Source organism: Bos indicus x Bos taurus, chromosome X (genome assembly GCF_003369695.1).
Source record: "Bos indicus x Bos taurus breed Angus x Brahman F1 hybrid chromosome X, Bos_hybrid_MaternalHap_v2.0, whole genome shotgun sequence".
In the NCBI taxonomy this organism is placed as follows: Eukaryota; Metazoa; Chordata; class Mammalia; order Artiodactyla; family Bovidae; genus Bos; species Bos indicus x Bos taurus.
In genome coordinates this window covers 113,087,078-113,104,189 of record NC_040105.1, presented here as the reverse complement: position 1 = coordinate 113,104,189, position 17,112 = coordinate 113,087,078, and the positions used below count along the sequence as shown (strand labels likewise).

The following is a 17,112-nucleotide window of genomic DNA, read 5'->3' as shown; positions in this document are numbered from 1 at the left end:
CCAGAGACAGGGGAGCCTGGTGGGCTGCCGTCTCTGGGGTTGCACAGAGTCGGACACGACTGAAGCGACTTAGCAGCAGCAGCAGCAGCAGCAGCAGAAATATTTTGAGCAAGGGAGGAACAAGGTAAGATCTGTATTCTAGAAATTTACCCTCGCATCTGTGAGGAGGATGCACTGGAGGGTACAAGACCAGAGGCAGAGAGAATATTTAGGACATGTTGCTGTACTCTAGATGAAGTAATAATAAAAATAATAGTATTTATTAGCAGTTGGAGTATACTTATTTTTACAAACAGTAGCCCATCACTTCTACTGTGGCAGGTGCTTTATATGGATTTATTTTTATTTGAAAGATTTCAACCAGCCAATGAGACAGGCACTGTGATTATCTCCCTTTGGCAGACTAAGGTCTCCATTTTTCCCCAGGCCATATGGCAAGTGGTGATCCCAGGATTTGAACCAGGCAGTCTGGCTCTAATGTCTGTATGCAATGGAATGTTTCTTAACATTTATAACCAGCCTGGACCTGTGCCCATTTCTGGAAGTGTAGCTACTCCCACCATGGTCAATTACAAGCTACCAAGACCTATCAACAAGTTCACAAAATTGCTGAAAATGTGACAGTCCTTTTTCATGAGGCAGTGCAAGCCAGCAAACTAGCAAAGCTACAGGTACAGAGTTGGTAACATGTGAAGTGCATGTTATTTCCCATCTCCCTGGTGAGTTTTATCTTCATGGAATTTTTTGGAGGCCGCTGTAGCAGACCGCCTAGGTCATTCAAATCTTGGTTTCACCAGTGAGCAGCTGTGCGATCTCAAGACAAGTTGCTGAACGTCTCTGAACCTCAGTCTGCACCACTCTGAAATTAGTTCTTATGAGGCTTCATGAGCTCATGATGTGAAGTACAGGCCCTGGTGCACAGTGGGTATGCCAACAGTTTGGGCTGCTTTTAATTTTAAGATGATTGTGTTTTCCAAACCAAGAACAGCAGGAGCACGTTGTCCATTTGTGTTTTTGTTTTTGTTTTTTCCCAGTGTCTGCCTGGACAGTATGCCTGCTTGATGCTGGGCTCTGGCTGGTCCCCTGGCGTTAGGTCATATTAACCTTCTGAACCCTTGTAGCGATGGTGCGGCAGTAGACTAGCTGGTTGCTAGGACAGCCACAGGCCTGGATTTTGGTGGGTGTGTGTATTTCTAATCACAAAATTGCAAATGTTCTGAAGGGTCCTAGAATAGTGGATGGAGCCTCTTCCCATGTGAGGCCTGAGTCGTGCCTGTGCTGTTGGAAAAAAAAAAAATGTCATCGCATAGAGAGTAATAATTAGCAAGCCATCTGCATACTTTTTTCTATATAAAAGCTTTGACAGTGTCTTTCAGTTGTATGTATGGTGCAAGAGGAAAACTGGCAGTCATCTGGATTTATGTTAATTACCTAAATTATATTTCTATGTTTCCAAAACCATTTCCCATCCTTATCTACCCTTTGATGATACTACCTATGGCATTCTGAAAGTGGCATTTGTGGTAAGCAAGGAGCTTCAGGGGAAAAATTGACGTGTAGCCACAGCTTTCTGGTTTCATGGTGAAATCGATGCAAGCCATTCCCCAGCCTTTTGATTAACTGCTCACTTGCTAATGAGGGCTTCTTTCTTAAAGGTTCCTATTTTTTAAACCAGTGAAGTCGCCAGGAAATTATAATCAATATTTTAATAATTTCCCATTTGTTTCCATTGTGAATCTTAAAAGTGCTTACCACCACCAACATCCCAGAGAAAATTAAAATTAAGAACATGGTGAAGAGAACTAATTCAACTCAAAATGATACTTCAACTTAAAAGGATTTCCCAATGGTTCTCGTCCACCCCACCAGGGCAAAATGCTACATGTCCTCAGCAAGTGCCCCAACCTGACTCCTCACCTGGCACACAATCACCTTTTGCCAAACATAGCAAAACACTCACCATTTGCCTAAATCATTTGCATATGGCTTTGGACCCACATGCAGAACTGAGCTTTCATCCTAATATATTTCACCTTACGTTCAATACCTGCCTTCTGTCTTTGGGGGTGTTTGGGGCACATAACAGTACCCTCTTCTCTGAGGACAAACAACCTATAGACCAGGTACCCTGCCAAGAGTAGTTCCATCCAGAGGGGGCTGCAACCCTGACTATACCTCAGTAAGGAGATGCCGGAGCGGCCGCACCTGGATCTACAACAGGAGACAGTCACCACCCTGGGCTTCCCCACAGATATTTGTCTGTCCCGGTTCCTGTTGGTTGTGGACACCAGTCTGCTGTGGGCAGAAAACGCAGGTCATCGCGGTTAGGATTCTATGCAGAGGGGGCATTATTAATAACAAGCCCTGAAAGAATGTTCAGGGAGCCTAACACTCGGAGCCTGGGCTGTGGGGTGTGGTCTCTGCACTGGGTAGGGGGCATAGCTGCAGGGGGCCAGGAACTGGGGAGAGGCTAGGAGAGTGTAGGTAGGGGGTGACTTCCAGACACAGCCAACAGCCTCTAAGCATGTGCAGCAGCTGGGGGCGAGGGGTGGCAATGTCAGGCCCTGTGCTGAGCTCTGCCACTGTGTATCACCCCATTTCTTCCCTCTGGGTCTGGATTCTGTCATTCGGAGGACACCGTGAACCCCTCTTTGTCCCAGCCATGAGTCAGCCGTGAGTTTATCAGGGAGGCTTTGGGGGGACCCCAAACGTCTCTGGTAAAATAGTGGAACAGGAAGAGCTGAGGGCAAAGGCATGCAGAATCAGAGAGACAGACAGGCTCACGGCTGGCAGAGGGAGGGAGAGAGGGCACCGGTGCTGTGCTGTGATGCAACTTGAGCCAGGCTTCATGGAGGATGAGCCTTTTGAGAGGAGCCCTGAAAGTCAGGTGGAATTTTGACAGGACAGCCAGCATCCTAGGCAGAAATGCATAAGCAAAGTGTAGAGGTCAGAAGAACCAGGATTGTTTGGTGTCCAGTCAACAGTCCAACTGGGCAGAAGGCCCAGGAGCATGTGTGAAAACACCAGAAGATGAATCTGGATGAAGGCTGAGGCCCACCTGTGGGACACCAGACTGAGGAGTTGGGACTTAGTGCTATCGGCAGTAGAAAGCCACAGGAGGCTTTGGAGCAAGGGTGTACTGACGAACAGAGCAACTGCTATACTTGCAGTCAGCATGCCTGCTCTCCAAGGGCCCCCACCTACGCAGGCAACACAGAGTTCCAGAAGCTGCCCAGTTAAAGCTCCACACCTGTCACATGAATGTGGAAAAACTTATTGTATGTTCACAGGATTCTGCCTATCAATAAGAGGTGTCTGCTGACTGTTTTCTTATCTCTCGAGCTACAGGTTTGTGTCAGACCAAAGGCAGGGCCCACATTGGTCTTGCCATGGTGCCCCTGAACTCCCATAGCCCAAGTCTGACCCTTTGCTTGGCAGCTTCTCAAGCAACAGGGCCAGGAGATCCCTGGGGAAGGGCAGCCCCTGGAGAGGTTGTAGAATTCCTTTCCTCGCCTGGACCCGCAGTCCAGGGCTGCTCCCACTAAATGTGAGCAGCCACTTGACAGGTGGAAGCAGCCCAAGTTTTGAGGCCCAACTGCTTACTGCTCGGCCACTCTCTAGTCTCATGACCCCAGACATGCCCTCCCATCTCTGAGCCTCTCATTTCCTCATCGAGAACACAGAGATGACAACAGCTTAGCATCTACTGGGTAAATAGACTCATGCAGGTAAAGTACACGGTATACCTTGATGCATGGAGAGAGCTGTTAGCTCCAGACCTGGTTCACATTTGGGGCAACAAAACGGTCTCATAGCCAGTCTATTCAATGAGTACAAAGTCCTCTTCCTCACTGCCTCCCATTTCTCCATTAGCCTTGGAGTACTCAAGGCAAAAACCACAAGGGAACCTCTGTTTCCAACAGGAACTGAAAGAACCACAACACATCTGGGCCACAATGCCCCTTGGTGACATGATCCGAGACTGGTCTCATAAACCTCCTTAAAATGTAATGACAGCTATGGGTCCCTTTCCCCGTGTGTTGTACACTCCTGTGGCTCCCAGAGTTTCCTGAAATGTTCCAGGAAAACAGAATCCTACTAACATTCAGTGAGCAGATATTCTGTGCCAGGTAACATGTCAGGAGCTACGAATTTAACAGTGAGCAAAACAGGCACTGATGGCGGCTCTCTTGGGATCTAATCTATTGGCAGGTCAGTTAGTTAAGCTAGTTAAGTACTAGAGAGAAAACAAAGGGAAGTGGAGTGGAGTGCCAGAGATGGGTATAGGGCTTTGAACTGTTGCATAGGTTGGCCAGGTGACTTCTGCCAGGGTTGGTCAAGATGAAAGGAAAGGAGGGAGCGGACCCAGTGGCTATCTGGTAAAGTGCATTCCAACACACAGAAGAGCCAGTGCAAAGGCCCTTAGGACAGATGTACCTTGTGTGTTGAGGAAGAGTCAGGAGGCCTGGAGCAGAGCAAGTGAGGGCAAGAAGGAAGATGGTCTCATCCAGTTTGGGAGAAGTGGGGAGCTGCTGCAGAAGACCTTCCTGGGGCAGGGGAGAAGAGGACGAGGGAGGTAGGAAATGGCAATCTTTCAGGTGGCTACTGCAATAATCCAGGCAGGAGATGCTGGTGGCCAGGCACAGACGGTAGCAGTGGCAGAAGGGAGAAGGCTGGGAGCGTGGAACCATTTTGAAGATGGAGACAAGAGAACTATCTGCCTCTCTGGATATGGGGTGTGAGCGAAAGAAAAGCATCCAGGAAAACTGTAGGGAATTTGTAGGATGGAGCCGCGGTGAACTAAGGTGACAGACTATGGGAGGAGTGTGTTTCAGGGACGGTCAGGAGTTCGGCTCAGGCCTCGTGGAGCTGGAGATGTCTAGCGGCCATCCAGGCCCTTGTGCCAAGCGGGCCGTGGATCCTCTGGCATGGGTGCGCCTGGGATCTCCCTGACTCCCAGGCCCCCCGGGGAAGTGAGGACCACCTGGTCCACTGAGGAAGCGGAGAAGTGACACGAGGGTGGAGGGAAGGCTCCTGGGAACCGATCCCCGTTTTCCACCCCAGGATCAGTGCACTTGGAGGTGGGCGGGAAGCAAATTTGAAAACCACTCGCAACACTCGGTAACAGACAACAGTTATGCCTGCTTCCGTTTTGTTTAATCCACTTTCCTTCAAGATGCAAACTTGCTCTCGCTCTACGGGGACGCGGTGGGTCTAGGATGACCCCGGTCCCCGCAGGACCCCGACCCGCCAGGGCCCCGGGTCTCCAACTGCGGCCTAGTGGGGACCGAAGGTAAGGAACTGCGATCCGTTTTGATCACCAAAGCACGATACGTTCTCCTGGCAGGGCAGCCCTAGCGGGGCCCGGCCAAGGTGGATTCCTTCCCAACAGCCCGGCAGGGCCGCCCTTGCCCCGGGACCGGGACGGAGGAGCAGGACTCCGACACCTGTGCCCGCGGCGGGGCCCGAGCATGGCTCCTCCGTCAGGAAACTTCGGGAAACGCTCCGAGGCCAGCGATCTGCTCGGGCACACCTACGCAGCCCACGAAAGGACTTCGTTCGCTTCTGGGAGGGGGCTCGGCGCTTCTCTCGGACCGAGGGCGTGGGCGTGGAGGGAAGGAGGGGCCGAAAGGGAGGCAGGTCCTCCCCTTTATTCCCGGCCCGCAACTCGGCCGAGTCGTGACCAGATGTGCTGCTAACAGGTCGCTCCTCGGAGGTGCAGGCGGGAGCCCACAGGCCACTCAGGGGCTGCACTCGGCGTTGCTGCTGTCGGACCAGACGCGGCGTCCGCGGGCTGGGCTCGGCCCCCGCCGCCACTCTGGAAGTTTAGGTTAGGAAATGCAGCCCAGACGGGGACCCCGGATTGGGGGGCGCGGGCCAGCCCCCGGGGGAGACGGGGAGGGGAGCCACGGGCCTTGGTGCCCGGGGGGTAGGGGGTGGGTAGAGGGCGGGCGGCACGCTCCGGCTCGCCGCCGGGCAGTTCACGAAGAAGCCGTGTTCCTGCAGAAGCCGCAGGTGTCTGCCCCGGGATAACCCCGCGCGGCGCGAGGCCAGGCCAGCCCAGCTCCCGCGGGGGCTCCGCCGGCCCGGGGCCAGAGAGGCGGGAGACTGGCTGGCACGCCCGGGCTTCTCGCCGAGCACGCCGGCGGGAGGCTGAGACAGGGTCCGCACCCGGGTGGGAGCGGGGGCGGCGGGGGCCCCCGGGGGAGGGGCGCCTCTAGGCCACGAGCGGGGTCGGGTGCAGTTCGGTAGTCGCCACCTGAGAGCCCGGGTCTCCACGGCTGTCACCGCGGGACACCTTGGCCGTCTGGGCGGGAGCCGGCGGGCCGACGCGGCGGCCGTGAGACCTGCGCTCCCTGCCCGGCAGCGGCCCGCGGAAGGTGAGCGCCCTCCCGGGGCGAGGGAGATGAGGCCAGGGCCGCGGCTGGGGGTCGGTCTCTGCGGGGTAGGGAAAGGGGGACGGGCGTGGAACTGGCTACCTGAAGCTGTTACTCTGTCCCGGGTGACAATAGGGGTCCTCCGGGGAGCTGCCAGCTCTTATTCTCTCTCCCCCCCGACCCCCACTGTCTCTCCCCCACGCCCCCACTGTGTCTCTTTCCCCCACCCCCAACTGTGTCTCTCTTACCTCGTCCCCCACAGTCTCTCCTCCCCCGCCCCCACTGTGTCTCTTACCCCTCGCCCCGCACTGTGTTTCTTTGCACCCCCCGCCCCCCACTGTCTCTCTCTGCCTCCGCCCCCCCCCCCCGTGTCTCTCTTCCCCCGCCCCCACTGTCTCTCTCCCCTCCGCCCCGCACTGTGTCTCTCTTTCCCGCTCCGGCCCCCTCTCCACCAGTGCCACTCTGGGATTCGATCTCGCCCTCTCTCTGGCCTCCCGCGGTCTCCGTTGGTCTGGCACGCGCTCCGGCCCTGTCGCTGGTGAGTGCTGGTTCTCCCGCTCTCCCAGCTCGCTCTGCGTCCTACCAGGGCGCACACCGCCGGCTCGCTCGGCCCAGAAGCGGGAAGAGTACCTGCCGCGCGCGCGGGGCCCCGCTTGCTGCCCTCCGGCCAGCTCCATCCGCTCGTGCCCGGGGACGCTCGGTCACCCCGCTGTCGCCTCTGGCCAGCGGCGCACCGTCTAGGCAGGCCACCTGCCGCCTAGGGCACCGACCGTCTCCCGCAGCTTGCGGAGCCACCGAGGTGAGTGTCCCCGTGCCCATTCCTTGCCTCCCGTTGCTGCCCGGCTGCCCAGCTGGAGTTGACTGGAGAAGCGAGACGACCACAGGGAGGCCAGCCTGTGGCCGCTTTCCTGTTCAGAGAGTGGCTGGACGGCCCCGTAGGCCCCTCTGGCGGTCGCCGCCTTCTGCTGCCCCCGGCCCGGTGCGGGCCCGGAACTCGGCGTTTCAGGACTCCCTGTCCAGCGGGGTCGCGGGCGGGGCAGCGCGGCTTCCCCTTTAAGGCCGGAGCCGTTCGTCGCCTTGAGTGTGAGGGTGTGTGAGTGTGCGGCGTGCGTGTCTCCTCCTCCCCGAGTGACACAGCAGTGAGAAATGCCTATCAGTAACTTAAACCCCCGAAACTCCACCTTCCGGGCGCGCGGCGCGGAGCCGGGCGGTGGGAATGGAGCGAGCAGACTGAGGCCGCCGCTGCAGCGCCGCCGGCATGAACTTGGCCGCGAGCTGAAGCGGCCGGCGGCGGGCGGGCTCGGGGGGCACCGGCCACTAGCCCGGGGAGATCTGCCACCAAGGAGGCCAGGTTGCCCGCGCTGGGGGCAGCCTGCCCCTTGGGCACTGCCCCCGCCGCCGCCGCCGCCGCCGCCGCCGCGGGAGCTCCGCAGCACGGTAAGGCTGAGGGCGGGCGCGGGAGGTCCGAATGCTCTGGGGGCGCCGAGCTGCACTTGTGGCCCCCACTTGTGGCCTGCGTCGCGGAGGAGCGCAGGCCCCGGATTACTGAGGGCCGGGGGACCCCGAAGTTTGCTCCGAGCACACGGCCCACCTGGCGCTGCGCGTGGTCGCCCGCTTCTCTAACTGGCCGGGCCGAGCGGAGCGCAGCTCGCATTGCCCGGGACCGTGGCCTGTGCCTGCACCCCGGCGCTCGCCGGGTATCTGGAATCGGGCAGGGGCAGTCAAGCACTGAGGAGGGAAGGCAGAGGGGCGCGGGCCACAAGGGCTCACCCGGCCGCGCTGGGCCACCAGGAGGCTCCCGCTCGGTCCCGGCGCACCCGGAGCCGCTCGCTGCCGGGAGGCCACTGGCGACGCTGCCTTCGCATCCCGGCTCCCAGAGCCTGGACCAGTCGGCAGTGGGCGCTGGGCGCAGGATTCACCCCCCACCCCCACCCGTAGCCAGTTTGCCGCCACCGAACGGGAGTGTGGAGTGTGCGCGCGCCGAGCCCGCCGCCTCTCGCTCCCTTCCCTGCCAAATTCTCCTCTGGAGAGCAGCCCCGAGCAGAGCTGGCGGCCGGAGGCAGCCCCGACTGGGCTCCTGCCCGGAGCTCCCGGCGCCCCCGCGACCCGAGCTCCCAGGCCTCGGAGCAGCGGCACAACCCAGCGCCAACAAGGGCGGGTGGGAAGCCCCCCGGAGCGCCGCCAAATACTTTTCACGGCCAGTTGGCTCGGTCAGGCTCCGTCCCGAGGCAGCGTGTCGGAAGCCTCTTGGAAAGCTGGCCGTACCGTCTGATTTTGATCCGTGATTAAATGCGGACTGAGCAGACACTAATAGGATTAGATTGCAGAAAACTGCCCTGAAGTCGTCGGAACCTGAGCAGACAGACGCACTTCGGGCCGGGGTTTCGCCCCGTCGTGCCCCTGCAGCCGGGTGCGGCCGTTTGGGGCGCCCCGATTGTAGGTGTGAGTGTGTACGCGGGCGGGAGCACAGGATGGCTCAGGGACGTGGAGAGAAGTGACTTCACTTGCTGGGGTGGCTTGTCGTTGTTCGGCAGCAGAAGGAATTCCCCCCAGGGCGCCGTCCCCACGGCGAACGTGCCATTTGCAGGTAGCCGACCAAGGCCAGCTCCGGCACTTTGTGAGGGCGAGCGAGCCGGGTGTACGAGAGGCTGCCTCGCTGGAACAAAGACGCAAACTCTCCCCAAGCCTGAGCAATTTCGAAAGAGTTAGCTGGGAAGAGGAGAGGGCCCGCGTCTCCCAGGGGAGAACCCGCGGGGCTCGCGCCGCCCAGCCTGGGTCCCGCGGCCGGGGCGATCCGGTTCCCAGGCTTCGGCGAGCCGGCAAGCAGCATCTCAACGGGGCAGCCCAGCCTTCCGCGAGCGCGGGCCCCCACCCGAGAGATCACGGACCGGGGGGTCGGCCGCGCTCCCGCTGGGGCTTCCTGGCCGCCACGGTCGCTTGGGGCTCCCGGAGGCCGTTCAGCTTCGTCCCTCACCCCGCCTCTTGTTGTCTTTATAGATTCCCGCCCCCCCCCCCCCCCCCCCCCGCCATCCCCGTCGCCGCCGCCGCCAATTCGCTTTATAAAAAGCCCCTTTGTTTCCCTGGAGGCTAGAGAGAGGGAAGGGGAAAGGGACGCAGAGGCAAGGGGCGGGGGCGGCTGCCTCCCAGTGGCTTCGAGTTGCTTGGGACAGGAGGGCAAGTGTAGGCGGTGGGGGAGGGCGCTGGGTCTCGAAGCCACTCGGCAGGAATCTCGGAAGGTGTGGGGAGCCCCTGGCTCCTGGCGCCGGCAGTGCGCCGGGCGGTCCGGCCGTGGACACCCGGGGCCCCCCGCCGCCAGGACGGCTGGGCGGGCGGCTAGGCTAGCGGACTGGCGCGGGGGCCAGAGGCGGCGCACGCTCCGCAGGATGGGCCGACGCCGCTCGCCGCTCGCCACTGCACTCCCCGGTCCCGGGCATAGGGGGCGCCCTTGCCTCGGTTTCGCTTTGCAGCCCGCGCCCCTCGCCGTTAGGACTCAGGGTGGCTATCGCACCTGCTGGTGGCTGAGACGACGGCTGAGACGATGGCGGCGACTCTGAGGCGTTCGCCACCCCGCGACTGCACCCCTCCCTCCTCCTGCGCCCTCCAGCCGCCCGCAGCCCCTAACACAGGGGTTCAAACGCTCCGCTGGGCCCCTTTGCATGGAGGGAGGGAGTCGGGACTGCCACCTCCCCTCCGAGATTCGTGCAGCCCGGGCCAGCAGTGGGGACAAGGGCGCACCTCTGGACTGTGAAGAGTCTGCCGCCTGAGTAGGGATCCAAGGCCCGGCGCTTGGGAGTGTTAAGAACCCACGGGTTCCCAGCATTAGTTGGAGTGAGGATTCAGCCGGCCCCTATCCCTGACACCTGCCCTGCCTCACCCCACCCCCAAACTTGCGGGAAGTCGATTTTGAGCTGAGGAATGTTAAACATACTGTTTAAGGTAACCTTTAGCCAGCCTGTCGGCCTGACTGGCCCCGACCCCGCCCCCCCTGACGGGTCCGCGGGTCTATTTGTGAAGTTTGTTCAGAAAGGGAATACTGGCCATAAGAAAAATTGACAAATCAGGAGAAGTAGGTGGGGCCCGAACTCGACTGGTCGGTCTCCTGAGCAGATTCCTCCAGATCTCTTTTGCCCGCCTCCACCCCATCTTCCCGTTCAATGTCCTGGCCACGTAGTATGTGTGCCTTTTCACTGTCCTTCCCCTACTGCACTCTCTTCCGATCTCTGGAGGGTATTCGTAACTGTTGATCCGACATTTGTTCTCTGGTCTTTGGAATAGAAGGAGAAGCGTTAACTATCCCCAGCCTCGAAACATACACATCCCCATTGCATCTAAAAACCACAGGAAGTACTCAGAGGGTAAACACGGGGTCCACCTTCTCCTTTCCCTTTGTGCTTCCCTTCTGGAACAAGATCATTGGAAAATAAAGCTGCTGATGTGCGAGATGGAACATATGGTGCCTCCATAAGAGAGAAGCTGAAATGGCCTTGAACCTGCCGGACAGACCAGCTGTTTGCTGCCAGCCTGAGCAGCTAATCAGCGACTTCCCCTTAAAGTAACAGCCCTCTTTTCTCTCTGTGACCAATGTGCATATTAAATAGGATATTCTCCAGAGGAGAAACGTCATGGGCGCCTATATTGCTTTGTGCTTCTTTGTGTTAGTTCTGCAAAGATCGTCCCTGGCCCTGAGGGCCTTTGGCCTCGTCCCTGGCCCTCGGCCTCCTCCCACGCGTGCCTCCACTGCTTAAGCGTGTTACCTTCAGCACTGGTGTATGAATGTTGCTCAAAGTGGAACTTGGGAAGGAGGCGGGAGAAGGGAAAGAGAGCCAGGCTGAGAGATTCCAAGATGCCCAGAAGGAAATCTCTGTTTTGTTGGTACTGGCTTTAGAAAAACTAGCAATTCTCTCCCCACCTCTTAAAAATATCACAAAGAGCTGCAGCTTTTCCTTGTAAGATCTCCTTAGAAAGCATCATCTTGTGCCTGGGACCATTTTCAGTTTTCCTTCAGTACACTGTGTTTGAGAAAGGGGTGGGGGGGAGAGAAAACAGTTTGGCATTGGAAACAGAAAGACTTGAGGAGATACGAGGAAATTCCATGTTAGGAAATCATTAGCAAAGGGTTACTTCTGTTTTCCTGCCACTGACGCTGACAGTGACACAGATGTGTGGGTTGAAATAGGAACGTCATTGAATTTTTAAACTCAACTAGGAAATAGCCTGTTGCTGGGGTGGGGGCGGGGGCCATGCACTCATTGCATCTTAAGGTAAGAGATTTACTGTGGTTGATTCTTTGCACTAAGGAAAGGGATTTTGTCAAGGTTGGCCAGCACATTTAATATCATTTTTTTTTTTTCCTTTTAAGCGGATCACCTAAAGGCTTAAAATACGCCTGTTAATAGATTCTCCCTAGGAAACTCAACTGCTGTTTAGGTTTTTGAAATGGGCAGAAACTGATCTTGGGCAAGTGGTCCTTCTGACAGCAGAACCACTTGCCTTCTTTAAAGGGGCTTCCTATCTGCTGTAAACTTTTTCCAAGATTCTGATTTTTCTTTTTCTGCAGTGATGCATTCGGGAGATCATTAGCCTAGGAGCTGGGAAACTTGTGTTCTAGAACAATCTCCCCACTAACTGGCACAGTGATCTTGGGCAAGTCCATCCTCCCTCCTTGCCCCCCTCCCCCACCATAACCTTGGAGTCCAAGTGCCTTCCAGCTCTAACATTCTGTGATTTGTGAATGGAATAGTCATTTTCTGGTGAACTGAAATACTATTGGGGTGGGGCGGGGGCTAGATAGGTAAAGAAATGGAGCTGAGATTTTGAGGGGCATCAAGAAGAGGGAGGAAGAAAAAAGGACAGAAGGTCAATCCAAACAACACAGAAGTGGAAAGTGTTCCCTCTCTGAGTCTTTCACCCATGTGAACTTCTAACCCAGACGCGTGGATGCTGGAGGCTGGAAAGCAACCTGCAGGGCTTCCTGTCTGGTACCCCTAATCTGGTGGTCTGAGGACCTGCTGACGGCCAGCCACCTCATCACTGGTTGGTTTCCAGATAACGGGACTCAAGCTCTTTGAAATTAGACTGGCATGTCTCCAAAGGACTCATCTAGTATAGAACAGATTTGGTGCTTTGCAGTTACTCAGTCAAGGTTTCAAGGACAAAAAGGCCTTCCTCCTCCACACATGTGCCCCACTGGAGTATGGGCTCTGAACTCACTGCTTCCTAGTCCAGCTGGATGTTTTTTAAAAAATCACATTTCCAACTTGGAGGACACAGCAGTCATGTAAGAATCTGCCACTAGCCTGCTTGATGTTAATATTGATTTTTTTCTTTTTTTTTTTACCAATCACATTATGAGGGAGGACCTTTTGTCCTCTGAGCTCTCTGGCAATTATTTTGCTGCCATAAATGTTGATACACATATAATGGATGTAACTGAAAAATCTCCTTATCCAAGCAGAAAAGGCTGAGTGTTTGTTGGAGCAGATAGAATGCTGAGAGCATGAATAGACCGACCCAGATGTGGTTGGGGAGGGAGATAAATGATCAGGGAACAGGAGTCACTTACTATGGATCAGCACAATAAACCAATTCCCATCATACATCTCTCAGAACGCCAGCCACTGGGGTAACCTAGGCAGCAGCAGTCAACTGTACGGCAGGAAAGCAGCGTCACCAAGCTCAGTGTGAACAGTCTGATTTTGCAGACACTGAGTCCTGAACTGTCTTCCGGACTTTGAGGCGAGAAACTTCATTAATCTGTACGAACCTGACTGGGTTTTATGGCAGTGCTTATTACTTGTTTCTGTCATCACTGTGTCATAATTTCATCTGCAAGTGTCGCAGAGGAGGAACATCGGGCTCTGGTGAGCCCTTGGGCAGTTAGTGGGGGGGTTCCCTGAGGAGATGAGGGGCTTGGCTTGTTATACTATTTATCTGCCAGGATTTCAGTGCATAGTCCCATGGGGTTCTGCTCGCAGGAGACCAGCCTGGCAGCTGAAGAACCAGGAGCATTTTCTGCAAGGGGAGGGGATAGGAAAAGAAAAAAACAGTTGGATTCCCTCCCTCTCCCACTCCATTGCTTTCTTCTTTCTCCCCATTCACAGAAGTGCCCCAATTTCATCTGACCTCTTCATAATTCCCAAAGCAATCAGATTTGTCACTGTGGGGTGAGGCATAGTGGAGGGCTTTGCTGACTGTGGGCTCCCCAGAGTGAAGCCTTCCAGGGACAGGGCTTAAGTCCTGCCCTGGCTGCCCTCTGACCCACACCATGCCCCTGGGCACACAGCCCAGCCCCAGCTTCGACGGGGCATCCCAACCACCTTCACCTCCCAGGGTGCCCTGCTGCTTGCTTTGCCCAAGAAGTAACCTATTAAGTGGGAAATGCTGCTTTCCTAAGACTGAGAATTGTTCCACAAGGCCCAGAGGAGGATGAGCTGAGCATGAGCTTCCACCCTGCGCTTCTTCCTTTCCTCCACCTGTGGGAGGATCTGGACTTGGTTTCTGCTGCTTCTAGAAGAGGCCCCTGAAGGCTGCAGGGCCTGAGCTATTGAATGACATCTGCCTTGGAAGGACCCGGTGACCCCGGCTTGTGCCTTCTTCCATCTCTGGAGAGGAAGTTTGGGCCTTTTGGAACTAAAGGCCTGATGACAGCTCTAGGTTGTTATCCTGAATGCTTCAGACGATCTCAAGTCCTCTGTCCAGCTGTCCCAAGCCCTCTTCCCCATCCTTAACAGTGCTTTTCCACTTTGCCAGTGTTTGAACCTGAACCCCCCACATCACACGAATGGCACAGGGGACAGGATCCAGCCTTGCCTTCCTTTTTGGAAACCCCCTGGCCAGGTGACCCCAGTTCCTGCAAAGAATTGGCACTGGTGAACTAATGCACCTGGACACTCAGATGCTTACAGAATGTTCAAGCTGGAAGAGGAAAGTCCCATGGGTGCTAAGCAGGCATTCCAAACTTGGTACTTACCTGAGAGTGGGAGACTAGACTTTTCCCTTAGGTCTCCCCTCATTGTGCCGCCTCAGGGAAGTCAGGCCTCCTCTCTGGGCCCCACTTCCTCTTCTATAAAGTCACAGGGCTTTTCTCTTCCAGCTGAAATCGGAGGTTGTAAGTGAAGGATCAGACAGGGCCAAGGCTGTGGTGCCTCCAAAAGGCGTGTGTCATATCTTGTTTTCAAGTTGCTGATGGAGTGTGGGGCCACCAGCCACTCGGAGGGCTTGGCTGGGTGGGCTTTGTTGGCAGTGGCAGGGGTTGTTTGGGTTTTGTTCTTAATGAGACCTCAGTGTGTAAGATCTGCCCCTGGAGGTTGCAACGCCGACTTTGGAATTTTAAGTGGGACAGTAGTTTCAGTGCGGTTGCCAACGTCACATGCTTTGCGTGTCTAATTCTGAAAGACTGGTGTGCTTTATGCTGGGTTTGGGGAGGAGGGCGTTTCTAAGCCGCTTGTCTGTCAAGGATTAATTTAACCTCTAATTACTACATTTTCTTCACAGTTTGCCACATGAACATGTTGTAACAAAAGCTCAAAGAAGTATGCCATTTCATTTTGCCACCACTCTCACATCCATGTGGAGGGATATGGAGTCAAATCGGACACACTTGGTGTTAAAATAATGGTGCTGACATTTGAATGAAAGTTAACAGTCTGGTTGTTTCTAGCGATCTGCCAGTGATGGGGTACAGAGAATTATAGTTATACGTTATGATATTATTGTAGTCCTCGCAGCCACAGCCCTCAAAAAGAGCCCTGAAAATATGGAGAGTGTCTCTGCACTAATCCCAGTGGGGCAGCCAGTGCTCCGACTTATGGCCTATGTGTTGCCTTTGGCACATTACTAATACCCTGCACAGGAGGGCAGCCTGGGAGCCCATCCTGTCTGCTAATAGGGCAGGTGGCGAGGTCTGGTTCTTCGGCAGAGGTGAGGCCATTATCAAATTGGAGCCTCCCAAGGGCCTGCTCCCAAGGCAGAACCCGTTCAGAGTGCAGTGACAGCGAAATTGCAGGATTAAGCTACAGGGATGCTCCAAGCAGGCGACTCTCCTTCCCTCTCCATTTGCCCCTCCTACTGGAGCAGCAGCCACCTGGCAGCCCTTCAGTTCTCTTTATCCCCAAACAGCAGCGGTGGCTAATACTCAGAGACCCCTTCCCCACCCCAGGGTGGCTGGGAAGTCTGGCTTCTCAGACAGGAGTCCTTCGCATCTGGACACATGAGCTAGTTGTGGGGCCTCGCCTCCCTGCCCGCCCGGGGAAGTCATGCAGAGCTGAACTTGTACACACACACACACACACACACACACACACACACACTTGTCTCAGGAGCTGAGAAGCATGATCCCTGTTCATTTCCTCCCCAAAAGGGAAGGCCCTTTGCCTTTTAGAACATGCTTTGACCCAGAAGTCTAGAACTAGAAGCTAGCATTGCCTCTCTTAGTATCCTCAGTACGTCCTCTCTGGAAGGCAGCACCCAGACAGACAGAGCTAGGTCTGAAACCCTTGTTCCACCCGGGGCTGAGGACAGCCTTCCTGGCCTTTTCAGTTGTGCCTTTGGGTTGGCCCTTTGCAAAATTCTAAGCACACTAGTTTGGGTTCAGTCCCCCAACCTTTCCCTTCCTGCATCCTAGATCTGCCCACTCACCCTTACCTGAAAAGGCACCGTTCTCACCCTCTGTGCCTTCATTTGATTCTCTTGTGCGTGTGTGTAAATTGCTTCAGTCATGTCCAGTTCTTTGCGACTCTATAGACTGTAGCCCACCAGACTTCTCTGTCCATGGGATTCTCCAGGCAAGAACACTGGAGTGGGGTGCCATTTCCTGCTCCAGGGGATCTTCCAGAGTCAGGGATCAAACCCATGTTTCCTTCAGCTCTTGCATTGCAGGTGATTTCTTGACCACTGAGCCCTGTGATTTCCTTACTAGGGAGAATCTGGAACCTCTTACTGGAATTATGGGATGTAAGGGTTGTCATTCCTTGGCGAGCATGTGCTCTTCAGGGTGCAGGTAGGAGGGGTTCAACAGTTAGAAAGACCCTTTTGGGGAACCCCTCCCCAGCCCCATGGCATCCTGCCCACATAAAGCTGTTTCTGTCCTTGAGATTGGAACATGGCCAGGACCACCTGGCTGCCAAGACTCTTCTGAGATTGATTTCATAGAAGCCAACCCTGGCTGGTCTCTTGATCCCCAGTTCAGTTCAGTTCAGTTCAATCATTCAGTTCTGTCCAACTCTTTGCCACCCCATGGACTGCAGCATGCCAGGCCTCCCTGTCCATCACCAACTCCTGGAGTTTACCCAAACTCATGTCCATTCAGTCAGTGATGCCATCCAACCATCTCATCCTCTGTTGTCCCCTTCTCCTGCCTTCAATCTTTCCCAGCATCAGGGTGTTTTCAAATGAGTCAGCTCTTTGCATCAGGTGGCCAAAGTATTGGAGTTTCAGCTTTAGCATCAGTCCTTCCACTGAACACCCAGGACTGATCTCCTTTAGGATGGACTGGTTGGATCTCCTTGCAGTCCAAGGGACTCTCAAGAGTCTTCTCCAACACCACAGTTCAAAAGCATCAATTTTTCAGCGCTCAGCTTTCTTTACAGTCCAACTCTCACATCCATACATGACCACTGGAAAAACCATAGCCTTGACTGGACAGACCTTTGTTGGCAAAGTAATGTCTCTGCTCCTTAATATGCTGTCTAGGTTGGTCATAACTTTCCTTCCAAGGAGTAAGCATCTTTTAATTTCA

The 17,112-nt window shown here is 55.5% G+C and overlaps 1 protein-coding gene and 1 long non-coding RNA gene across 5 annotated transcripts in view; one reads left to right on the top strand and one right to left on the bottom strand.

The window, feature by feature from the left end:
- Positions 1-233: 233 nt before the first annotated feature.
- LOC113886748 lies at positions 234-7,446 on the bottom strand. The gene is made up of 3 exons (XR_003509542.1): positions 7,008-7,446; positions 2,176-2,295; positions 234-1,278 (listed from the first exon to the last, which is right to left on the bottom strand). It is a non-coding gene; the product is annotated as an uncharacterized LOC113886748 (long non-coding RNA).
- Positions 5,439-17,112, top strand: part of MAMLD1 (mastermind like domain containing 1) — a 119,715-nt gene continuing 108,041 nt past the window's right edge. The window contains exon 1 of one of the 4 annotated variants that reach the window (XM_027533169.1): positions 5,439-5,830. The gene's annotated coding sequence lies outside the window, so the exon portion shown is untranslated. Of the gene's footprint in view, positions 5,831-6,773; positions 6,916-17,112 lie in introns of those variants that run through there. The other 3 variants (XM_027533165.1, XM_027533168.1, XM_027533167.1) reach the window with 3 other exon arrangements.